The 26266-nt window shown below is 47.4% G+C and overlaps 1 non-coding gene and 1 pseudogene across 1 annotated transcript; both read left to right on the top strand.

Annotated features, from left to right (window-relative positions):
• The window catches only part of LOC125998180 (limbin-like), a 42004-nt pseudogene extending 15944 nt beyond the window's left edge, over positions 1–26060 (top strand).
• On the top strand, positions 2533–2662 carry LOC125998435 (small nucleolar RNA SNORA22). Its single transcript, XR_007492004.1, has one exon. It is a non-coding gene; the product is annotated as a small nucleolar RNA SNORA22 (small nucleolar RNA).
• Positions 26061–26266: the final 206 nt, after the last annotated feature.

Below are 26266 nucleotides of genomic sequence, written 5' to 3'. Positions count from 1 at the left end.
ACGACTACGGGTCGGCGAGTCCGGAGCTGTTTCGTAAATCGCAGGATATACCTCATCAGGGTAGGCGTTGAAACGAGTTAGCCTTAATCAAATATTTAAACTGCAGTTTTTTCAGTCGTTCCGATCACCGCCCCTGATTGGCTTTTGGGGCTTCACCCATAGGATACGCTACCATGGGTGTTTTCATTGAGTACTGAACTTAAATTCATTATTGATATTCAGTCTGAGTTGAAAGCCAGACATGTAGAGGTTACCAAAAAGAATATTTGTTATTTTCTTATGTTTATTCATAATGTATGTCATTGGTTTATTATTACCTGTCCAGAAATTGTTGCGTCCACTTGGGACAAAGTAGGACATGAAATGAGTGATTATTTTGTAAATAATGATGATTCACAGAAGGAAAAAATTATGTTCCAATATTGGAGCCTGTTAAGAGATATCATTGTAACTAAAAATGCCGGAACCGCCAAAGACATCATCCATGCCGTTGAATCTCATGTACAACAAGTCTCCCATGAGTGTTCCAGGACTCCCTCTCGTTCTAATTCTGTCTCTCATCTCCCTTCTCCCTCTGAGAATACTTCCCCTTGTCCTCCCTCCACCACTGATTCTTCTACCTTTGTCTCCAAAGTAACTAATGCTCTTAAAGATCTCTCTAATGCTTCTCATTTATATCCCTCCCTTACTTCTGTCCATGCTTCTGCTCTATGCACCCAGACCCCTACAGAAGAGGCCGCTGCACCCTCTGTGCAAAATCCTAAACAGCCCTTCACTTCCCTAGCTTCAGCTCCGTCCCTGTTTCACCACCCTCCCCTCCTTAGCCAGCAATTGCAACAATACAAAGCCTTTAATTGGAAAAGCCTCAAAGAGCCATTTCAAGCCGTAACCTCCTATGGCCCCCAAGCCCCTTACACGCTCTCCTGCTTAGAATCTAAAAGCTGAACTCTTTGTCTCTTGGGAAGTTAACTTTTTTTTTTCCGCTGCAAAGCCCTTGCAGACAGGCAGGAATTCTGATCTCTAAGCTCGTATAGCTGGCCTCGCCTCTTTTCATACCTTAAAGGTACAGCACACACTTTCCAGGTCCCAGCTTGCCAACATGGCTCTTGCTGCCCTCCGTGCCTGGAAGTCGCTCCCCAAAGCCAGCATTCCAGCAGCTCCCCCACACCGGCAACAAACTGTTGCTGCTTTCTCCCTCCCCCCCCCCTTTTTCTGACTTGAGTTCCCAACTCACCACAATTACATCCATGGTCTCTCACCTCTCTAACAAACTTGATAATGCTCTTGGCTCAAAAACCAGCGCTACCTTTCCTGTCTTTCTCCCTAATGGAGAAAGTCTTCCCCCGCCTGCTCAGCAGCCTCCACCGGAGAACGCTCAGTCCCTAACCATGGCAATTTCCCTCCTCTCACCGCTCCCCCTCTTAAAGCTATAGATATGAAACTACTTGGCCAAATTAAAAATCTTAAACAAATCTTAAGCCTTCAAAAACAGGCTGCTTCTCTTAATTCACAGGTTTCTGCCTTTCAGGCGTTCCCCCCCCCCCCTAAATCTATAGTTGTCTGTCCTCTGCCCACTGAATTCCACGGCCAGGCCCCCCATCTTGAGAATTCAAAGGAACAAACTAATAAAAGTCAGGCTAAGTGCCATAAAACAGAAACTGCTGCAGTGCCTACAAAAAATTCTAAGGGCACAGTGAGCAGGATAATTACAAAGTATCATCTGCTAAGCCATAAAACCTTGCAATATCTACACTTTGCTGTTAAAACTTCTGAGCCTAATGTACCCTTTACTTTGCTCAAACCAATCCTCAGCCTCCTTCAGCCTCTTTCCTGCCAGCCTTGGGAAACAGCCAGCTCAAGCCCTGTCACTCCCACCTTAAGCCTTCCAATTCACCTTGAAATACCCAATCTTTGTTATTCAAAAGAAATCTGAAAAGTGGCATCTCTTGCATATTCTCAAATCAATTAATAAAACCATGATCCCCATGGTACTTTTGCAACCCAGACTCCCCTCTTCGGTTGCCATTCCCTCTAATTCCAATAAATTAGTAATTAATCTTAAAAGATTGCTTTTTTTTTCCTATATATCATTACACCCTGCTAACTGTAAATAATTTGCCTCTAGCCTTCCTGCTGTTAACTGTGCTAGCCCCTCCCCAAGTTATCAGTGAAAAACTCTGCTTCACCTTGTCAGCCCTACACTTCGTCAAATATGTGTTATTAGGTTTAGTGCATTAAGTAGTGTAAAGTAATTATTAAAACATTAAAAAGCAACAGAAAGATAAAGGCAATAAATTTTTTTTTTCATGCCTCTCAGAAAATTTTAGAGCAAGGTCATAATTCTGTCACTTTACAGATAACAAAATGTTGGTAAAAGAAAAACTTCTTTGTGTTTTAAAATCCAAACGAACACAAAAGTGTTAAATTTAAATCTTATATTTCTATTAAAAGTTTTATTTTAATTTTTAAAGTATTTACAAAATTATGTGAAAAATAATGTGGTTAGCCTTTTTAAACAATATAGTTAATTTAATGCACAGTGAACACCTATATGTGCTTTATAGTACCCTTAGTTTTAACTTTGTGCTACAGCAATGGTTGTTCTTTATTTCCGCATTGTAAGAACTATTATTTTAAGTGCATTCAAAATATCAGCACATTATACAAATCTGTATATTTGTGTCGCAGTGAAAAAAAATAATATAAATGAAAAATATATTATATATAATTTTATAAGTAATATATAAAAGTAACTAAACTTTATAAGCAAATTAACTAGTATTAAACATAATTTTAGTCTTAAGTTCTAGGTGTGTAAATATATCCAATGTCTTTAACTATATTTTATAATAATCTAAACATTTAGTTAATTTGGTATATAATATTTTTTACAAATTATTCACATAAAGTCTTCATAGTAAAAACAGTTGTTTGTTTTTTAAAATCAGTTTTTATACCTTTAATAATCATAGTTCATGCTATTGTGTTTAATCATAAAAATTTTAACACTTTATTGCAGCTGTCTTACTATTCTACTGCAAAACCAATTTAAAGAAAACCTATTCATTTACAGCAAATAATTTCATACTTCAAAGTGAAGACTCCTTCTACAGTGCTCATTAACCATTTTACTTAATGTTTTAAACTTCAAATTAAAATTGTTTTAAAAATGTTTTGTGTTAAATCTAAACCTTAAAATTTATTTTCAGCAAAGTTCCACTCCATCTACATTAAGTACTTCTCAAAACTAAATAAGTTTTTCTACAAAAAATTTTTTTTTCTTCTCACAAACATGCTAGCTAAATATTTAAAAGCGCTTGTCAATTTTTTATAAATAAGTCTTAAATCAATCCTTTTGTCTGTTTATGTGTCTGTTGTGATGAATGAAAGTGGCCACAAGTGTAAAATGTTGTGTTTAGTGTTGTTTTGTTTTATCTGTTTATTTGTTATCTCTACATTTTATAATAATACAATTTTTAAAGCCTTATCCATTTTTCAAATTTCAATTAATTTTTTCAACCTGGTTCAGTCTGGTCAGTTCACAAACTGGCATCTTGCAACTAAAAATCATGTGTTAAAAATTATGTATTAAGCTAGCTTTGTCCTTCTAAAAACATGGCGGAAGGTGTGGGAGATGGCAAACCCCAGATTTCTCAATGGCCATCGGGGATAACTTTTCCCTGGAGAATTTCTGGACTTTGCAGTCACCTGGCTTTCCTGTTATGTGTAAGTTCAGGCCTATAGAATATGTATTTATGGCTAAAAAATAGCATCCAGCTTTAACATAATAACTAAAAGTTTAAGAAAAATCCTTTATATTCAGTTAAAAAAATTTTTTTTTAATTAGCAATTGTTAATTATAAATTTTCTTTTATGCCAAAGTCTAACAGAGGTCAAATAACATTCCCGTGGTATTCAAAAATAACTAGTGTAATGTAAATTGCTAATGTTTTCTGCAAATTCTTAATTTTTATTTGAAGTAACCATTTTGCCTTCTGCCAAGCTGTTTTCTTATAAACCTCCTGCTAGCCGCCATTCCTGCAAACCTGTTTCTAACTGACTCCACCTTTGACAATGCTGAATTGAGCACTCTGCCTAGCTGCCTTGATGCCCACCATTGCCACCAACAACCTCCATTGCAAACAAGTCACGGTCGTGGAACTTTGCTTACTCGAACCATATATGTGCCCGCCTGTTCAACAATCACACATTTGCAATCAAACCATTATTGTTAACAACTCTTCCATCTTCATTGAAGCCCCCAACTCCACTTATTTTGTTTACTCCACTGCATTTTCTCCCCATATTGTTACTGAAATGTTTCTTGCTTATCATAATTATTATGTTTTAGCTTTGTTAAAGCCTACATTAACCATCAAACCTGTTGGTCCGGTTTCCACCTTGAACCTCATCCTGCAAATGGTCAATGCCTCTGCCCAAGCGCTCTCCAACACCAGCTATGAACACTGTTAAATCTGCAATTCACCGGTTTCGCCGTTTTATAAAAGCATCACAACGTTTAAATCTCCTATCTACACCAATAACTCTAAACTTCTTCTCTGGAAAGTTCAGCCTCAGCGTCATCAACTCACTATTAAGCAAGTTGTAAGCTACGAACTCTGCCTTCTGGCCCATCCTCCTTCTCTCAAGTTATTTTAAATATTATAAATGCCTCTGCTCTAGCCCTCACAGACCCATATTATGAACACTGTTAGCTTAGCTTCTCTCCTCAACCCCTACGATACTGTTAGTTCCCTTGCTGATGTAGTTCTTCAAAATCGTCGTACTTTATATTTTGCCCTTATAAAGGAAGGGGGAGTCTGTGTGGCCCTTAAAGAACTATGCTGTGTATTTAAAGACAAATCTGGATTAGTTAGGGATAGTGTTCTACGTATTGGTAACGGTATGAAGAAGTTCCAGAAACGTTTTGACCAAGAACAAGGTTGGTAACAGGGTTGGTTTTTCTCTTCTCCTTGGATACATACATTACTGTCCACTATTTTGGGCCCTCTTATTAGCCTCATGCTGCTCCTTTCCTTTGACCCATGGGCTTTCCGCAAACTTACTGCCCTTGTTAAAAACCAGGTAGATGAGACGGCAAAAACCTCTGTTCAAGTTCACTACCAACAGTTAACCCAACGTGACTCCTGTGAAAACTTGGCTTTTGTCACCAAGCCGCCTTTCCAGCCACTAAGTTTCCAGGAGATAGAGCGCATAGCTAACAGACGGAGTTCACTCCGGCACTTGTGCTCTCGGCTGTGGAGACACCTACGACGGGATTAGCAAGGTCCCAGTTAGGGCACGGCCCTAAAAGGCTACAGCGCATAATTCGGATCTCTGTGCACACCCACGGCGCTTGTAGCCACCTTTTAAATGCGGCTTTGGCCGTGTCCGACCTGGTCAAACCTTGTAGCCTAAGACACGGTTCTTCCACCCGCTCACGACTTTCCTTCTTTTATTAGAAGAGAAAGGGGGAGATGTTGGGGACTGACTTGTTTGAGGCCATTTTGCTATTCTTTCTGCCATAATCCAGCCTTTCACCTAAAGGCTACATGCAGTCTTGCTGTAAGTTCTTGGGCCAAAGAGAAAGGAAAATGCAGCTGCAAAGTATAATTAATCTTTTAGCCCGGAGGAGAGCAACACAGCCCAGTACCATTCCCAGAAAAGAGGCCTTACTCCCTTAACCATATCCCTGAGTTTACAAGACATTCATTATTGTGTATATGCTACATTGTCTGTTCAAGATCACTGAGGCAAGCACATCTTGCACCACCTCCTGATAGTCAAGCAATTAGGAATGCAGCTAGAAGGTCACAAGATGTTTCCATGGATACTGCAAGAAGTATTGCCCACTTGCCTTATTTGGAATAATGAAGTAATTTTCATGCCAAAAGTGTGATTGACATCACCCTTGTACTGCCCCCTTTCTCCTTCTCTATATAAGAAGGAGCTGTAGCCAAATAAAGTTGCCCTTGAGCAGTGAGACATTGCCTTGGGTCTTTATTATTAACCTCTCTCAGATTTTTTACAGTGTGGTTGTGATTCTACCCAGCAAAATAGGAGTGCGGTTGTCTAAGAAGTCTTCCCAGCTAATTCCTGCTGGCCGGGCCCCCCTGGGGGGCTTCAGGACCCCGCAATCGAGTTATTCTCAAATAGAACTGAACACAAAACTATTTAATTAAGAAAATAACAAATGTCCCAAGTCTCCCTCCTCGACTTGGGACATTGGTGATGGGAATGTTGCACTGGTGATGGTTGGTGTTCTTTACATTACTGAAATCCAAACACAATCATGTATGTAATCAAGGTGTTTAAATAAAAATAAATAAATAAACTCATTAAAATAAAAAAAAAAAGAAAATAACAAAGATAGAGTTATTCTCAAATAGAACTGAGACTTTTTTTTTTTTTTTTTTTGGTTTTGGTTTTTGGGTCACACCCAGCAGTGCTCAGGGGTTACTCCTGGCTGTCTGCTCAGAAATAGCTCCTGGCAGGCACGGGGGACCATATGGGACACCGGAATTCGAACCAACCACCTTGGGTCCTGGATCGGCTGCTTGCAAGGCAAACACCGCTGTGCTATCTCTCCGGGCCCAGAACTGAGACGTTTTTGTGGATCTGTTGGCCAAACAACACTGAGTAGGTATGTCTATACCCATTGGCCTCCTCCCTGCTGCACTTCCCCAGTAATGTTCCTGCCCCAGATCCAGATTTATCAGACTTGGCACCCTGAGCTCACACTCAAACCTTTTTGGAGGACCTTCCTGACCTCCTCAGTAAATTTGTCTTTCATGCATCTTGGGAACTTTTCTCTCCTGATTGAGTTGCCAGGAGCAAATAATAGCAAAAGGTTGGTTGATGCAATCACTGCCCAGAGCCTTATCCCCAGAGCAGTACAGGTAGGAAGTGCAATGCTGCAAGGTTGCAGGGGCCCATAGGGCCCGACTGCTGGGTGGGCCTCACGCCCACCCAGGGATGCCAAAGTGTAGTGATAGCCTGCCTGCCGGGGATTGAGAGAGGAGAAAAACCAAGTATCTTTTTTATTTCTCCTAGAGTCTGAGGCCTGCAACCAGAGAAAGAGAGAGAGAGAGAGAGAGAGAGAGAGAGAGAGAGAGAGAGAGAGAGAGAGAGAGAGAGAGAGAGAGAGAGAGAGAGAAATTCACCAGCCAGAGGTGGGTGGGAAGCCGTGGTACAGGAAAGAAAAAAAAAAGAGATAGATATAAAGCAGGCAGCATCTCGATGATGCTCGATCTTCGATGATGATCTTTGGGCCCCTAAGAGCTGGCAGGTGCTGCTCTGGTTACTACCCTGGGCCTCTTGTGAAGGCCCAAGTTTTTCCTTTTGTACCAGGCATGACAAGGGGGCTTGTCCAAGGGCTGTGTCCAAGTTCAACTGCCATCCATTGACAAGGAATTCCCTTGCCAGGACCTTGTGATTTTTCTGAGTTGTAATAGATCCCATATTTAACCCCTGTGCTTGGATCCCATATGTAGCCCCCTACAATTGGCATCCCAGGCTTATACCCCGTGGTTGGATCCTATGTTGAGATTCCATGTTTTGACCCCATGATTGGAGCCTATGATTGGATCCCATGATTGGCTCCCAGGCTTACACCCCACAATTGAACCTTATGATTGGATTCTATGATCCAGTGATTAATTACTCTATTTTACGAATGAGCTCTTGGTACAGATGAGGCCTCACTGTGATCACTCATGGTCCACAGAAGAGCTGGGCTTGCAACCAGGCATCTCTGCAACCTCAATAAAGATGGTTCAGTTTTCACTGAGCCAAGCACTGGGCAAGCCAGGAGAATATTCTCCAGTGGTGCCCACTGAGGGAAAAGGTTTCCAACGTGCTGTGCCTCTGGCCAAAACGTGTCCTGTTCCTCTGGCTACTTGGATGCTCAGGGTTCTCCAGAGACCCGTGCCTGAGATTCAGTCTAATTTCCCAGCTCCCCTTCATCTCTCATTCCCAGCACAAGGAGCAACACAAGGAATAGCTGGCCCTTGGGGAGGCCTTGCGAATGGCAGAGGACTCTGGCCAATACCTGGAGAGTGGTGGAGCCTGCTGGCGGAGCAGGGCTCTGCGCTGGAGGACCTGCAGGAGCATCTGGACCAGGCGGCACTGGACGAGCTGCGGGCTCCACAGGCCCTGGTCGACAGGGCCATGGATGAGCTGCGACGCTTGCAGAGCTCAGGGATGACTCGGGAGCTGCTCAAGAGCACCGCACCCTGGCTCTTCCAGCAGCAGATCCTGGAGGCACACCAAGGAGATGGCCCTGTACACGGAGCTGCTGGAGGCCGAGGAGCGGGACCAGGTCCAGGAAGGCGTTCAGGGCTTGTGGCAGAGGCTGAGGGGCGACGCACTGGAGGTGCAATGCAGGAGCAGGTGGAGCAGAGGCACTGGGGACGGCTGACCTTTACTTGAGTGGCACAGCCTGAATTTTCCATCATTTTGTTTGGGGGCCATGACACACCCCATGACACCCAGGGTGTACTCCTGTCTCTTCGGTCAGGGATCACTCCTGGCCAGGCTCCAGGGAACATAGAGAATGAGGGGGATCGAACCCAGGTCAGGCGTATGCAAAGCAGATGCCCTAACCGCTGTCCTATGGCTCCAACCACACCCTTTACTTCTACGTTTGTGTTTTCATTTGGGGCCATCCCCAGTTCTGCTCAGGGGTCACTCCTGGCTCTGTGCTCAGAAATAACCCCTGGTGGTGCTCAGGGAACCCTATGGGATGTTGGGGAACGAAACTGGGTAAGCCACATGCAAGGTAAAAGCCCTCCCTGATGTACTATCACTGTGGCCATAACTCTTAATGAAACAATGACTGCTGCTTGCCTGGGCGCTGTGCCCGCAGGTATTCAGGGTCTGCAATGGAGTCCTATATCTCAGGGACCCAATCTTCAACTTATAGGGTCAGGACCTGAGCCTGGCACAGGGTCCCTCTAATTTAGCTGTCCCCTGATAATTCACTCTGGTCCCCTGCCAGCATCACCGGACTGGGTCTCGAACACTCACATGTTCTCCTGTCCTGGGGCTGGGGTCTCAGCTGTAGCAGTTCGGAGCTGAGTCCTAGAGCCAGGCTCACGGTAGGGCCTCGCTCTACACACTTCCAGGGCACTGGAGGGTCCCGGTCTCCACCTGATGCCCAATACTGATGCCAGAAACTGGTTCCGACACTCCGGGGCCTGTGTCACGCTGCCCCCTTCTCCCCATGCCTGATGTCTGTGCTCCTGCCCCCAGGCAGCTGTGCTCCTCATGCCTCTCCCTGTCAGAGGGGAGCTGCTGGGCGCGAGGCAAGAGGTGCAGGGCAGCTTGGCACAGATAGATCGCAGCGTGGCCCTGCCCAAGATCCACGCCCGTGTGCTGCCGCAGAGCTCCTTGGCTGCCTGGAGTGATGCCCAGTGCCTGAAACTGGACCAGATGCTGGGGGCCCCGAATTGCAGTAGGTGGCGTCCGTGGGCTCTCTGGGTAGCACTGGTGGGCCCTGCCCGAGCCTGAGCTCAGCTCTGCTCTGTCTTGTCACCTGGTCCCTCCTCTTGGGTGGGCATCAGCTCATCCTGGGAGCCATCGCTAGCGAGGCCTAAGGGTTTCAGTGCCAACACAGGTGTCAGTTTGGGATGCCCGCTGCACCCTGCAGATTGGGGGTACTGGTACCTCTGGGTAGAAGGAGGCCACATCCTACTTCCAGTCTCTGCCCTCTGCTCCCCAGCCACCTCTTTCTTCCTGTTGGTTCTTCCTCATTGTTGTTCAAGCTATGTAGGGCCCCCAGGTGTGTGCTAAGGACCCGAGGAGGCTGGCAGGTTGGGATTCCTGGAGCCGGAGGTGAGCCTGAGTGGGTCCCCTGTCTACTGCAGAGCATGGACTCTGCCCACCAGAGCCCGTCACAGGACACAAGTGCCGGCCCCCCAAATAGCAGCTCCAACTCTCTGCCTCATGAGATGGCACTGCAGGCCCAGCAGTGAGCTCTAGAAGCTTTCCTGCTCGGGGAAGCTGGGGGTTGCAGACTGCAGGAAGGGACTGTGGGCTGCAGGAGGGGCTAGGGGCTGGTGCACCTTTCTGACTGGTTTCCCACCCCTCAGCACCCTTCCAAAGCAAGGAAAGCACACTCCAAGAGAAAGAGCAGAATAGACCTGCTGAAAAAGTGCATCGAGGACAAGATCCAGGTTTTTGAGGAACAGCTCCTCAAGGACCTGGTGGAGAAGGTCAGACAGAAAGAGCCCTATGTCCTGGGACCCTGTGAAATCATCTGTTGTGTGTTCCATAATCCCCAGAGAGGGAGAGGGATCCCCATGCCCCAATCCAGGTAGGGCAAGAGATTCAGGTCCGGCAGCAAATTTGACGCAGGAAATAATCTATACATGGTTCAGAAGGAATAGCAGGCCAGAAACTCACACGGCAAGCTGTTCACCCATGAGCCAGTCGCTCCACCACGTGGAACCATGAGCCAAGATGGCAGCTTCCCCTCTAGGCCCCCAAAGCAGCTGTTATTGGGAAAAGCCAAGCCCACCCCCAAGGGGAGGGGAAAAAGCCAGATGAGGAGGCAATGGGAAAACATCTTTTAAATAGGAAAACCAAAGGAACCAAGGGAGAGGCATCTAATTAGAAGACAACATGAAGACCAATTCAAAGGCCTCTTATTACCGAGAGAGAAGGACCAGCTAGTACCAACAGAACCCCCAGGGCCTGTGTGGCTCCAAGCATCATGGCTGGGTCCCTGGGACCACTGTATCCATAGGTGGCTCATGGGCCAAGGGTTCCAAGCCAGGGTCCAGAGACAGAGTACTGCTCAGAACCAGCAGCTGGGGAGCACCAATGTCTCAGCCAGTCATTCTGGGGGCCCAAATGAACTGCAAGAATTCAACTTAGGACCTCACATACACAGTCATGTGTTCTACCTCATGATCCCGCCCCCTGCTCCGCCACCGCCCCCTTGCCCACCACACACACATTTTCACTAGGACGGTTCCTGGAGTGAAGCTGGCTCTGAGAGTCTCATGGTTCTGTTGTGCCTCTGTTGTCTTTCTGCCCAAACCAGGGCGGAAGGAGTGAGTGACGCCTAAATTCTCCTAACTCTGCTGCTGGTGTGGGGTGGGGGTAGCTCCCTCAGAGAAGGTCCTCTTTGAGCTGCAAGCTTGCCAGGGACAAGGGATGGAAGTTATTTGAGTTTCTCATTCAGAATAAGAGTCGTTAGCACGCATGTGATTTTGCAAAACGAATTTTATGACTTTAGGTTGCTTGAATATTTAATGACTCCTGTCAGGAGGAATATGCAAATCTGCCTCTTTTCCCTGGAGCTCTCTCAGGCGAGGATGAAATCCTTTTCTCTAGGGGCATTTTTCTAGGCTTGCTGAATGAGCAAAAGAAGCGGAGGAATCCCACAATCTTGCCTTTTTCCCTGTCCACAGCAAAAGTTTTATTTTCAAAAAACCTGTCTTTAAAAACTACAATGCAAAGGCTTTACTCGTGCTTCACATCTGAGGTATAAATCTGCCTAAATACACAGAACTAGAGCGCTTGGCTCTTGGAGGGAGTGTCCCAGAGGGTTGGGCCTTCCCTGGCACGGTGACACCTGCCCCTCTGGAGGGACCAGGGAGCCTCTAGAAGTGAGCTGGAAGTCACCAGGGAGGCCTGAGCTCAAGGCGGGCGTGGTGAAAGTCCCTTCTTGAGTGGGGCCAGTCTTGTTTCTCAGGGAGCTCGAGCCAAACTCAGCAGGATGGCCGAAGGGGTTGTGCCAGGCTTGCGTGCTCACCTTATTATTAGAACTACAAAAATTGAGGCGAGTCAAGCCGTGAATTTTTGGAGATTGCCTTATTGCAGGCGGGCCTGGGTTCGAGCACAAAAAGCTGTCTTGAACCCCGAGTGCAGGGGAGAGCAGGTTTTTGTCCCTGTCAGGTCATTCCATTACTTCTTAGTCAGGTACACACAAAGGGTGATATCCCAACATTCCACAGGTTTACATTAATTCCAGCACACATCACACGGCCTCCTTCCCTGGCGCCACTTATCTAGCTTGGCTGCCAGTGGGGACAGAGGTGTCTGGAGGTGCCTGGAAACCTAGGACAATGTCAGCTGCCTTAGCATCAGGGGGTCCTAGGAATGGTAATGAATTGCTTTCTTTCTAAGCTGCAGGAGTCTTAGGGCCAAAAGGTGTCTGGGCAGTACATCTGAGAAAGCAAAATCTAACTGCGTAGTTGTATCGAATAAACTATAAAGCTATAGAACAACTAAATAAACATTACATGTGTGTGTGTTCAACCCATGGCACCATGGGTTGGGGTGGAATGATGGTGCCTTCTGAACACAGAGCACAGAGATAGGAGGAGCTGTGAACACTGCTGGGCCTGGGCCTCCAACACCAACTCAACCCACTCCAAAGACAGCAAGAAATAATATGGCAGAGGGGAAGGAAACAGCTTGTGTTTAGAGCAGGTTAATGTGCATAGGCTAGAGTTTCATGGCAGGCCCTTCTACCCTCTGCAGGGGACCCCCACCCCACTGCAGAGTATTCTTTACTTTAGCTCCATTGAAGGCCACAGAGATGGCCCTTGGGAGATGCCCCATGGTTCCTTGGGTGATGCCCTCATGACCAGATCCAGCAGGTCCTACAGTCAGCTTTCCTTTCTGTTTGCCAACCCCTCTGTCTCCTGCCCCATGTCCGAGCAGAGCTGTGGGCTGAGAGAATGCAGCAACTGGAGGCCCAGGAGGGCTGCTTTGCCAAATCCCTGATGTCCTTGCAGTTCCAGAAGGTGTCATGGATAACCAAGAACCTGTTGGCCTATACCACCCTGCTGAGCATCTAGGGCCTGCTCCTGGAAGAGCTGAGCTCATCCCAGACACTGACTGCAGAGACCTGCGCCAAAGTCCTGGAGTCCTGAAGCCCAGTGAGTGCTCCCTGCCCAGAGAGACACCTCCAGCCCTGTTGCCTGTCTTGTGGTTGATTCCCTGAGACAGGCAGATCTTCCAAAAATAGTGATGCCACATTTGGCCCTCAGGATTTCCAAAGGGTCAAGTCAGTCTTCTAATTTCAGTTAACATTGGACTAGCTGGCCCGAGAAATAGTGCAAGGGGGTATGTGATGTGTTGCATGTGGTCAACCTGGGTTCCAACCCTGGCATCATGTAGGGTAAGGCCCCTGGAATCCCTCCAGGATTGAGCCCTGAGCACAGAGCTCTATGGTGTGACCCACAAAACAGAAAGGAACAAAGAAAATATAGAAAAAGCCTCTGAAAACATAAAGAGGTGACACAAGGTGAATAATATGCAGGGGGGAAGATGACAGATTAGCATTTCCTGGGACTTTGAGTGCCTAGAATATCAGGATGGAAAATAAAAATGACTCATGAAATTATTCAAGATCACCAATGTGATTAAATTTTTGTTTTATTTTGAGGGGCCACACCTGATGATGTTCAGGAGTTACTCCTGGCAGGCTTGGGGATGCTGAGCATCAAACCCGGGTTGGCTGAGTGCAATGCAAATGCCCTACCTGCTGTACTATCACTCCAGCCCTTGATTAAATATTTGTATGTGGAGAACAGGTCAAAGGTAAACTTGTGAGCATGTCAAAAAGAAACAGAAAGAAAAATTGGTGGAACAAAAGGGAGAGGTTGATAAATTGACCCTCACTCACAGTGGGGAATCTGGCATGTCTCTACAGGAATTAATTGTTGGATCAAAAGAAACAAACAAACAAAAAAACCAAACAGTGTATTTAATAAGCTACACTTGATATACTGTACACAGAGACTCTCATGCCAGCAGTTAATAGATGCCGACTCTTGTTCAGGATGCATTGGAACGATTAAAAATAATCAACACTATAATATTTTGATCACCTCTTCAAGAAGAGCAATTTCATTTAAGTCCTCTTTTGAAAGGACTACTATATGTAGTGTGTACTTTGGAGATTTTGAGACATCACTTCCTAGTAACTTGTGTGTTTAATAGTACATAATGGGGCCAGAGACAATACAGTGGGTAAAGCCTTTGCCTTGCTCACAGCTGATTCCAATAGGAACAACAACACTACATATGGATTCTTGACAACCCAACTTTAAACACAGTTGGGTTTGGTCTCAAAACACACACACACATCATAATGGAAATCTAAAATTTTTACAAAACTGAAAAATAATAATACAATCTATCAATCTTTTTGGAGGGGGCCACACCCAGTGATGCTCAGGGGTTACTCCTGACTATGCACTCAGAAATCGCTCCTGGCTCAGGGGACCATATGGGATGCCAGAGGATTGAACCTCATTCCGGCCTAGGCTAGCACCAGCCTTACTGCTTGCACCACCGCTCTGGCCACACAACCTATCAAACTTTATGGAATTCAGCAAATGCAGACTTTAAAGGGAAATTTAGGACTTAAACTTTGTTAGAAGTTTAAAAATAGCCACAGTAAAGATTATGTAAGAAGTTGGGGAGATGCAACAATCAATGAAACTGGAAAAAAAAGGAAGTAAGTGAGCATAGATCAATTAAAAGCAATATGATCAAAGAAAAAATTTTAAAAGTGCAAAGTAAATTGTTGGAAAAGTCCAATACATTTGACAGATTTTATATAAGACTGGCCATACACACACAAAAAGAAATAAGAAACAAGCAAATGATCTTAGAAGTATAGAAAGTGACCAAAATAACAACTACAACAGGCTTTAGAAACAAAAGAATTCTACCAGCAATTTATATTCATGATCTCAAAATGATCTAGAAGACAAGCAATAACAGAATAGATATACATTTGAAAAATAAGTCTGGGTATTATTACCATGAAAGAAATAGGGTCAGTGCTTCAAAACATGTTCTGTCACAAGAACATGTAGCTTTTTGAGGATCCCGCAAATCCAGTAGCAGTGTTTTCCCTGCCCTTGTCTATAGATTATTCTGGAGGTACAACTACAAATGAGAGTCAGTAGTTCATTGGATCCTCGGGGAGCAGTAGGAGAGAAAAAAAGCTCACACATAAGCTTGATTTCATACCTGTAAAATTAGTTAATTTATAAGCAGCATTTATTAAAATAAGGATCCAGTGGTGCTTGGGGGACCATATCCACCGCTATGTGCAAAGCAAATAAGTTCTCTACCCGTTGCACTATCTCTTGATCCCCTATTAGGTTGTATTTCCCCCTAGGAACACAACGTTGGTTTAACAGTAAACTATGCCTTGACAAAACTCTGAAAAAAAGTCTGAAACACTGATGTTGGGACATATCACTGGTGGTTCCCACTGGAGTGTGATTTAAGTAACAGATTGGAGCAACATGATAAAGTGTAAAATATAGGAGAAAAAAAATCAACTTCATGTGTTTATTTGTATTTTGTTTGTATTTGTATCGTTGTTATTCTCCTTCAAAATAAAACCCCTTTGATGATAATAATGAAATAATTTTTACAAGGTCCTTAGGTCAAAGATAGCTCCGTTGAGCCCAGAAACACTGTTTTACCCAAACACTTTGTCTTCTGACTTTTGTGAGTTCCATCACAGTGTCTTTTCTTTCCAGTGTGTTTGGAGCAGTCGACTTTCTGGGTTTGGGAACAGAAAGTGGTTCTAGCAGAGGGTGTGATCCAGCCAGGCAATAGCCAGGCTGAAATCTCTCTTTCCCCATCTGCCTTTAGAGAGATTCACCTTTGCTTTGCTTCAAATATCAGACTGATTCTTCAGCTTAATCACTCTGGGAAAACCACTCTCCCATTGGGAACAGGCTTATAAAGTTGTTAAACATTCAGGAGAATTCAAAAAGCATGAAGTGAAACTCTTTGGAAGAGCCAGCTACTGAGTACGCAATCTCCAGTAGACCTCACTTGATGGAACGTTTCAGGCTCCTTTTTTGTAGGACTGAAACATTGGCCAGCGGGCATGTAATGGGATTGGGGAAAGGGAGTAATGATGAGATTATGGCAAGAGGTGGATCCGGCTCTGAGGAGCTGGTCGGCTTCACTCACTGTCTGCTCTTGACTCTTTCCCTTTCAGTGCTGTGACTTTCATTTTCTGATCTTCAGCTTCTTCCTCCCTGTCTTCTCATTGCCTCCTGCCTACTTAGTCCAAATTTTCCCCTTTCCACTGCCCAGGCTCTTGTGTGTGCCCAGGACATTGAGTTAAGTGTTGGATACATCTGTCCACCAGTGAGATTTTTCTTATTTTGTTTTTTTGAGGGGTGGGGAGTCGGGTGGGGATTTGAGAAGGCCACACCTAGCAGTGATCAGGGGCTATTAGCTCCTAGCTTTGTGTTCTGGAGGCACACTTTGGGCGTTGGAGCTAAATGGGGTGCTAGTGATTATTAAATTGCGGTGAGTTGCATGAGAGGCCAGAGTGCTCTCCCCTGTTTTATCTTTCTGGAAAAACATATTTTCATTTATTTGGGATACTGAGGCAGAAATGAGACTTCAGAAGGTCAATCCTGTGCCTGAGGCCTCTTGTGGAAAAAACGAAAGCCTCCCTTCTGCCCTTCGAGTCCAGCTTGGTGCCAGTAGTGTCAGAACCTGGGCAAGTTCATGACCAGACCTTGGAGGAACAGCTAAGAATGAGGCGGGAGAGCGGGGTTGAGTAAGGGAGTCAGAACAAGCCCTCTGGGAGCAGCTGCAGGGACAGCTCGTTTACTGTAGTCGGGGCAGGATACTTATCCAGATGCAGCTAGTCAGGTTTAAAGGACTGCCAGTGTGAGGGAAAGTCTTATCGTGGAAATAGGAGGGCTATCTGGGTCACAAGATGGTGATGTGATGGTTTTGGAATGTCCAGATGTTTTGGAATGTACAGTTTGGTTGACATGGTCAGGACATGAGAAACAAGATGTGGGTTTTGTTTTCAGGGTGCCAGCTGTGCCTTTCTGGTAAGTGCTCCAGTGCGCCTGTCAGCAGGCTTGGCAAGAGTCTGCTTCATCAAATTTTACTGGCCTCCTTTGGCAGGGCCCATTTCTTCCTCAAGCCATAACACACCACAGGGATCTGAAAAATAGAATCACATGGACAGCCCCTCATCCAATCACCTCCCCCTTCCCCTCCTCTGAACCCTACAGTTTAGCCCCTAGCCCCTGGGAGAAGCATTCAGGCCCTCTGCTGATTGTGCTTCTGTGCTTGCCCATGCTACTGAGGCCCAGCATAGGCTCTAAGTAACTAGGACTTGGTTGAGTGTGCTTGAGAACTTCCTTCGAGAATCCCTGCACATATGGCAGTTCCTGCTCTGTCTCCCACTCTCGGATGTGAGTTTCCTGTTGTGCGCCTTGTCTCATTCGCTCCTGAAACCAAGCTACCCAATAAAGGTCCAAAATGATCCAGTTGTTCCATTGTCTGTTTATCTACCTACCTATCTACCTATCTACCTACCTACCTACCTATCTATCTATCTATCTATCTATCTATCTATCTATCTATCTATCTATCTATCTATCTATCTATCTATCTATCTATCTATCTATCTATCATCAATCTATCTGGTGATGATCTGCTATCTCTCTCTCTCTTAATCTGTCTGTCTCTCTATTGAGATGTAGCAATTATATAGTTATCTAAGCATCTACTTAATTGCTACCTTATTTTTCTATCATCGTTATTTATCTGTCCATCCTCCTATCTATGCACTCTTCTATCCCATCTATGTACCCTTCTATTCATGAACTCCTTTTGGGGAGCCACCACCAGCTGTGCTCAGGGCTTACTCCTAGCTCTGTGCTCAGGAATCAATCCTGATAGGACTTGAGGACTGTATGTGATGCTGGGGATTAAAACTGATTGACTGTGCAAAGCAAGTGCCTTCCCTACTCTCCCGTCTTTTCAGCACCAATATCTGTCTACTCTATCCATCCACACACTCATTCTTCCATCCATCCATTATCCACTCTTGCATTTATAAATCTATTAAATAAATATAAATACATTTATATTATATTATATATAATATATGTTATATATTATATTATATATAATATATGTTATATATTATATTACTGTTAAATACATATAAATACATTTATAAATCTGTCCATCCACCTACCCATCTATACATCCATCCATGCATTTATCCAATCCATTTGGTTATCTATTATAATCTATGAATCTAGATCATTTACTTATCCCTCTAATTATTTACTTATCTGACTACTTACCTGTAATCATTATTATTTATCTGTGTACCCTTCCATCAATCTAGTCATCTGCACAACACCCGCTGACCCATTCATCCATGCATTCACCAGCCCACTCATCCATCCAATCACTCATTCATCCATCCATTTGTCACCGACTTGTCCACCTATTTATCAGCCCTCTCATCTGTCTATTCATTCAGTTGAGCTCAGTGGAGTGTTTCTCAGAATAGTGGAGTTGAGACACAAACCCAGAGTTGGAGAAACTTGAGATCATTTATCATCTCTGTGATTTCAGGGGATCTATATTTCAGAGGCCCCCTCCCTTCTCTAAAATGGGACAACAGCAAAATCCTGCCTTGGACTGCTTTGTGAAGATTAATGGGTTCGGTAGGGAAGGAGATAACAGGTCAGGGGTGTGTGCACTGCAGAGCCAGAGCAGCATCATGTACTGAAGTCCTACGGTTGAACTGCCTTGCCTGATTGGCCAAAGTTCTTCGGGAGAGGCCCCTGGATCCTCTGAGCTCTGCCTGGAAGCCCTCCAAATCATTGTTTAAGGTGAATTTATGTAAATCTACTGCCTAAATGTCTGGCATGGTGCAGACCCTCAGAGTTCTCACTGCCTTTAGAATCTGAATCTGAACTGGAAGCTGTGACTGAGGAGGGCTGTGACTTCTCCCACCAGTTGACACTGATCCCTGCTGGGCTGAGAGATCAGCCAGCCTGTAGTCCCTGCCCTCAGGAGAGCTGGGGGGGGGGAGATGGGGAGCTGTGGGGGTGAGGGGAGCCCAGACCCAAGTCTTGAATCCACCCGTGCTCGGGCAGGGGATGGTGGAGACTACTCTCAGGAAGGCAGGACTGGCCTCTGGGAGAGTTTGGCACCATAGCTTCTGCGCTGTAGCCTGTATGTCTTCCTGTATCGTTCTGTTAGATTCTTTGGTGTGAGGGCCCCGTGGGCAGCTTGCCAGCTGGCAGGGGTAGAGGGTGCTGGTAGTGTGACGGGCTATTTTCTCCGAGGCAGCATGACTGTGAGCAGCCTCCTGGCAGCGCCAACAGAACATGCTGCTGGAAAGTGCCTGGGCTGATGGTTCAGATTGTGATGCTCAAAGGTTCTTTGGGTCCTTGGAATAGAAGTCCAGCAACTCTTGTTGCTTTGACCTTAGTTTCCCCCCTGGCTGCTGCTTCTGTCTTTGATCCCCAGGATCCATCCTCAGCTTTTTGCTTTGTTTTGGAGCTACACCCTGCATTGCTCAGGGGATACTCCTCGCTCTGCACTCAGAAATTACTACTGGCACACTCAAGGGACCTTATGGGATGCCAGGGATCGAACCCAGGTCATCTGTGTGCAAGGCAAATGCCCTCTCCACTATGCTATGGCTCCGGCCCATCAACCTGAGCTTTTGAGGGACTTTAAACACCTTGTTGGGAGACTTGGGTACAAACTTTGGTTCCTCCGCAGAAAGCTCAATTGTCCTGTATATATGTTAGGAGGGTCAGGACCACCATTCTCTATGCAGCCCACCCCCGACCTTAAGAGTTGCTGGCACCCCACCCAGTTGCTCTACCCTCACCCAGGGCCCTGGCTAGTCTGGTGAAGACAAATAAGAGGTATCCTCGTGCTGTGAGACTTGCAGCTCTCCTGCTCCCTTCCCCCAAGCAGCGACAGTGTTTTGTCTTAGTACTTGAGCCTGGTCCCTTAGAAGGTGGCATTTCTGGGTTGGACTCCTGAGAAGCAGCTTGTACAGGGAAGGAATGAACCCTGGAGCCAGCCAGCCTGGCCTCCAGCTCTGGCGCTGCCACAAGACCTAGAAAATTGTTTTCTCTTCTTTGCTTCTGTTTCTTCATCTGTAAAATGGGTAAAACATGCGGATACCTTATAAAGGGTCAACGATCTGATTCCATAGACCCCCAGAGCTGAGTGCTTGCACAGGACTTGGCAGGCCAAGAGTGGTGGTGGTGGACATGCATAGCTCAGGAACCCTTCTCCAGTTGGTTCCATGTGGGACTGCTGGCACTCAGGTGGGCGGGAATGGGAACAGCTCGTTGGTCCAGGACTTATGCCTGCAAAACCCGGCTGGGTCCACTTAGGCTTCGAGAACAAAGCACGGACTCCCTGCTTCCGAGCACTGATTACATCCTGGGACACCCTGACTAGGCACCCATGGACTCTTGGAGGCTCTCTCCTCCTGTGGCTGCCTTGTTGGTGGGGTGCACAAGGCAGGGAGACCAGCAGTCTGTCCACTCACAAAGACACGGACACCACAGGGAGCCCTGCCCCATGACTTTGTCTAATTCTCTCGCAAGGCTCTGCTAGCAAATACCATGCTTTGGGGGTGCAGGCTGCAGTAGGTGAATTGGGGGCACTCGATCATGTGGTTGATCGCAGGCACATGGGAAGGGTAGAGAGTGACCACTACAGATAAGGGTCTATGCCTCGAGAGACTGTGTCCCTGAGGATTCAGGGCTGGAAGGAAAATGCAAGGAAAATCGTTATGGATGGGGCAGTGTACACCCACAAGGGCAGGAGCATAGGCAGTGGGGGGAGGATCAGGCAATGGCAGGAGTTGGGCAGACATGGACATTGAGTGGGAATTGATCTGGTGATGATCCTTCTAAGACCCTGGCTTTTTGGCACTGCCCCTGTGTGCACAGGAGCTGCGGGAGCTGGAGAGGAAATTGGAGGACAAGCTGGTGCTGCAGGAGTGGCCAGGCTGCAGCAGTGGGCAGCTGAGGGGCTGAATTCCGAGAGGCAAGTGTCAGTCACCCTGCAGTGAGCCTGAACCATCGTCCCAAGCTGCTGAAGCAGCAGCAGCTGAGGTGAGGTTCCAGCACCCCCAAACCCCAGTCTTACTCCTACCAGAGCCAGCACCGTTTCTTCCTTGCTTCTTTCCTGTTACTATTTCCCACCGTTAACATCATAGTGCTTTTACTGAACAGCCTAGTTTTGGGTCTCTCAGCTGTTAGGTCACACCCAGGGATAGTTTAGGAACTGCCCAAGTGCTGTGCTCAGAAGTGACCACTGATAGTGCGGGGGACATTTGCAGTGTCATTGGGAATGGAGAATGGATCAGCCATGTGGCTGGCCAAATGCAATGCAAGACTTTCACCCTTGCACAGTCTCTCCAGTCCCCAAAAATCTTATTCTAAAACTCTTTTTTGGTGTACCACAGTGCATTGTCAAGCCCTAGAGCTCAGCTCCACCCTTTGAACCATGCTGGTAGCCCCGGCCCCTTAATTTCTTTTCTAAAAAATGTCAGAGATGCACAGGAACTCATGAAAATGGCGCCAGAATGGCAGGAGGCCAACCAGCCCCAACCTATTATCAGCAATTGCAACCTCTCTCCATCCCTGGTGCCCACGCTGGTCCTCAGGCAGATGTCACCAGTGCACACAGGACTGCCTGTGACCCATCTCCCTAGAGTCACAAAGCTGGCAGCACCCTGCCTTTTGATTTTCTCAGTGATTTGAATGTTGAGGCACAAACCGTATCCCCAGTGTGACCCTGTTTTCGAAACACACCCCAGATTAATGAGGCAGGGGAGGATAGACTGGTTGTCTGGGGGGCATTTCTGCAGAAGCAAACAGCCAGGCTGCTCTGTACCTCAGAAAGGAGGGGGGTTTCTGGCTCTAGATCAGGAGTTTAGGGGGTGCAGAGCCCTAATGTACACCCGGCTTCCCATGGGAAAGTGCTGTTAGCACTGTGCCTGCACAGTGTTGGCACTGGCTTTAATGGGGGAGCTTCAGGTGAGGTTCCAGGGGGTCCTCGGGGTTAAAAGGGGCCACTAGTCTCGGGTCAGAACCAACCCTGAAGAGTGGCTCTGTTCAGTTTCCATTCCAGGGTGCCAGATGTGGGCCTGCTGGGGGAACTAGGCCAGTTCCTGACTCATCTGAGCAATTTGATTTGCATCTTGTTATTACTTGAAGGTGGTCTCTGGGGAGCCCCTGTCCCCCAGAACTGGCCTCACAGGGCTCTCCTCATGTTCCTTCCAGCCTGCGAGCAGAACTTCAGGCCAGTGTCATGCTGGAAGATTCTCTGGAGAAGATGGAGACAGACTCCCTCGTCAGTCTGTCCAGTCTGCAAATTATTCCTGTGATCTGGAAGCCTCAGCCCCTACTCCCAGCCCAGCTGGTGCATTCTGGGGTGCCCCAGGTAAACTCTTTTCTTGCCTAAGTGCCATGCATTCAGAGGAATTAAGACACAGGCTGTTGTAGTATCTCTGGTGGGCCTAGGCATGGCGGGCTTTATCTGGGCACGGGAATCTTTACTTACGGAGGTGCAGGAGTCAGGGCTTCTGCACTGATGTGTTTCTTTGTGGCTCTGTGACCTGGGACAGTGGAGGCACATCCACACTGCCCAGTCTCTCTCTCTCCCTGAGCCTGGACAGAAGCCGCGGGGTGATGTTCTACTTTCTCAGCATTCACCCCCCCAGGAGCTGAGCCTGGTGTCCCTGGGCATGCTGCTCCAGCTCTCGAGCCTGGCTCTGCCCTCAGCCTCGCAACTGGATTTGCTGGCTGCACTGGACTCCTTTGGCCAGAAATATCTTGGCCTCGTGGTGGAGGGTGACCTTGAAGAGCCGGCCAATGTGGGCAGGCAGGGGTGAGTGCAGGTGTGGTCCCTTTGAACACTGAGGGTCACAGAGGACAAGGGCAGCAGGGTACCCACATGTCCCCAGAGGGCACTGCATGGTCCCCGAGCAATGGGTAGCTGGTTACAACCAGGGCTTTCTCATTAGGTCAGAAAGGTTGCTGAGTCTGAATCTCATCTCTTGGTTTATTTTTCCAAGTTGAATATGAAGAACATTTATTTTTTAGCCTGTAAAGGTGTCATCTACACATGCAAGAGAACGTGCAAGAAATGCACAAAGGGGAAAAGAGAAAAGAAAGGAAATGTTAGCAGTTCTGCAAGCCAGAGACAACTGCTCTTCCCTTGTCTCCAAATGTGGCTTCTTTGTTAAGACCAGATACAGTAAGAGCTGAACAGTGTTCAGGCTTGGGGTGGCAACACTAGGAAAGCCAGGTTGGGGTTCCCTCTTGGGTCTGTCCTTCTCTGCTCCAGATGAACTCAGGATAGAGCTAGCCCAGCAGGGGCCTGTGAGGTTGCCAGAACAGATCTGGGCATTTCAGCAACAGGCTGTCTTAACTAGATGTGAGCCAAAGTGCAGCCTTTCCCCTTTCCAGAAAATTCCGTTTCCTTCTGCCCATGTGACATTAGCTATGACTTGTATGTGCCTCTTGTATCTGGGGATCCCCATAAAATGTTGACTTTGTCTTGACCGAGACAGGGTGTTTGGTCAAGCACATGCAGTATGAAAAAACGAAAAGTGAACATTGTTTTTCACAAACATTAAGGGTTTCTCCCACCAGCCATCACTCTGTAGAGGGCCAGAGCTCTCCCTTGCTTTCTGGGTAGGATCATGGCTTGGAGAGTCTATTCCATCTTGCTTTTTTCTTTTTGGGGAGGGTGGTCACACCTGCCAGTGCTCAGAGTTCTCTCCTGACTCTTGTTCCTGCTGGTGTTTAGGGGACCCTCAGTGGTGCCTGGGTTAGAGCCGGGAATGACAACGTGCAAGATGAGTGCTTGGCCCTGTACTATTTCTCCCGCATCCCCCCCTTCCCCCCCCCCCCGGCTTCTTCTTTTTTAACTGAAGTTAACTGAAGCAGGGGAGCTGGTGGCAAGGCTTAGAGAGCAGACTTCGGGGAGAGCTGCTAAGCAGAGGGGTGGAGAGTATACAGTGGGCATACCAGCAGAAGCAGAGATAAGGAGAGGCACTGGAGGATGGGGTGGGGGAGAGGCAGGGCGAGGAACCTCAGATATGAGCTATGCTGTGAAGGTGAGTTGGGGGGGGGTGTTCTCACAGCATTGGAATGACCCATAGTGTTTTTTGGGGGGCACATCCAGAGGTGTGTGAGACATCTATGGGATGCTGGGGGTTGAACCTGGGTCTGCTGCATGCAAGGGAAATGTCCACCCTGCTGTGCTGACACTCCACCCCATGACGATCATTTTAACTGCATTCTGGAGAGGAATTCCTTCAGGCACACTCTCCCCAATGGGAAGATCCCCAATGGGAAACTCAGTTCCCAGGAAAGTGGAGGTAGAGGAGCCCAAAGTAACCGTTGAGGGATTCTCTCAACCCCATACATCCTGCCTTGCCAGGGCCCAGGCACTACTCATTCCTTTCTTCTTGGTTTTTGGGTCACTCCTGGCTCTGCACTCAGGAATCAGTCCTGGCTGGGCTCAAGAGACCATATGGGATGCTGAGATCGACCCCGGATTGAACATGCAAAGCAAATACCCTATCTGCTGTGCTTTTGCTTTGTTTCTTGCAGCAGGAAGAGCAGCTTGATCTTCTCAGTCTGTGGGAGCTGTAGGTAGGGGTGGGAACCCCAGGCTGCCCATTGAGTCTTCCCACCTGATTGAGTCTTCCCCATAGGTGAGATTTCTCATGTCAGGGTCATTTTGTGATTTCAAAAGTGCCTTACTGCCCCCATGTCTATATCCATGATCAGAGTCTGGGGAGCAAATTGAGTGGCCCAGAAATCATAGTGGGAGGAAGTGTAGGTCAGGCTAAGGATGGTGGGTTCTTCTGGAGAAACAAAGGCCTGGTCCCATATATGGAGGGACCAGGGACATGCAGAGGTGGCAGCAGGACAGGAGGGTGGTCTACCTCTGTGCCCAGCCTCATTGGGCACACAAGAGGCCTCAAGAGGCCCCAGGGATGATGGTAGAAGCGGGGAGCCTCTTTCTCAGAGCTGGAGTCACAGACTCCCTGAGCTACAATGACCAGGCATTCATTGGGACCCACCAGCCACTTCTTTCCCAAAGGACACAGAAGAGCCTCACAGGATGACTGTGGGGATTTGAGGGTGGCCATCCTTGGGAGCAGCTGGGCTCCCAGCAGCCCCCCTGTGGCATATGTCAAATTGAGCCCTTTCACGGGCCAGAGTGATAGCACAGCAGAGAAGGTGTTTGCCTTACAGATGGCTGACCCGGGTTTGATCCCTGCATGCCCTGTGTCCTCCAAACATTGCCAGGAGTGACCCCCTGAGTTGAGTGTGGCCCTCAAGCCAAAATCAAACAGAAAAAATATGGTCCCTTTCTGTTTCAAATGCACATGGTCTGAGTCATGCTGTGTGGGGGACAGATTTCATCAACTGCTACCCACGAGGCCAATGGACAGGGTGTCCTGCTGGGTTTGCAGTTGGCTGCAAGAATTGCTGGGGAGCAGTGGTGCCTAGGCCCAAGTGTGAAGTCTCTCAAGAAGCTGTAGTCACATCATCCTGCCTGCAGCAGCCCCCGGCTCTGGCCCAAAGAGGAGCCCAGGTCCTCTGTGAAGAGTCCCCGGGGAGGTAACTCCAAGGTCAGAGCATGCACCTGGCATGAGCGCCACACACACACACACACACACACACACACACACACACACACACACACACACACACACAACCTCTGAGCATTGCTCTGAAATTAAATAGAACATTTATTTAATTTTGGGGCTGCGGCTATTGCACAGCAGGGAGTGCCCTTGCCTTGAACATGGTTGACCCGGGTTCGATCCTTGGTATCCATTTGATCCTCCAAACACCACCAAGAGTGATCCCTGAGTGCAGAGCCAGGAGGAAGCCCTGAGCAATGCCAGTGTGGCCCCACAAAAAAAAGGTACCTGAAAACAGCCCTTTTGGAGTGCCAGGAGCTAAGTGGCAGGCCTTAGGGAACCTCACTGGGGGCTCTGCCCACAGTGTGGAGCTCACACGTTCCCATCTTTCCGTAGCATACAGGACGGGCCCTGTGCCCCCCTGGCTGACCGTGCTGTGCTCTTGGGTGTGGGCAACTGGGCCCACCTGGTCCTGGAGCCCCTTGGTGAAGTGGCCCCTGTGGCCATCATGGCGGTGGAGGCCATGGATATCCTACACCCACACCCACCCAGAGAGAGGCTTTTCATCTTCAGGAGCCCGACGTAGCCCTAGTTCTCGCTTTGTGGCTCTGCCCGGAAGAAGAAGAGTAATTTCAATGCCAAGAAGGTTGCTTGGGCCCAGGGCCTGGACTGGCCGGGACAGCTCAGCACGGGCTGAGACACACAGTGTGTGCTGCGTGTGTGCATGTGCGTGAGTGTCTGTGTAGGCATGCAGGTGTGTGTACATGTGTGTGGTTGTGAACACAGGCTTGG

The sequence above is a fragment of the Suncus etruscus genome, chromosome 20, assembly GCF_024139225.1.
Source record: "Suncus etruscus isolate mSunEtr1 chromosome 20, mSunEtr1.pri.cur, whole genome shotgun sequence".
Lineage (NCBI taxonomy): Eukaryota > Metazoa > Chordata > Mammalia > Eulipotyphla > Soricidae > Suncus > Suncus etruscus.
Note: the sequence above shows the minus strand (reverse complement) of the source record. Positions and strands in the feature narration are given on the sequence as shown.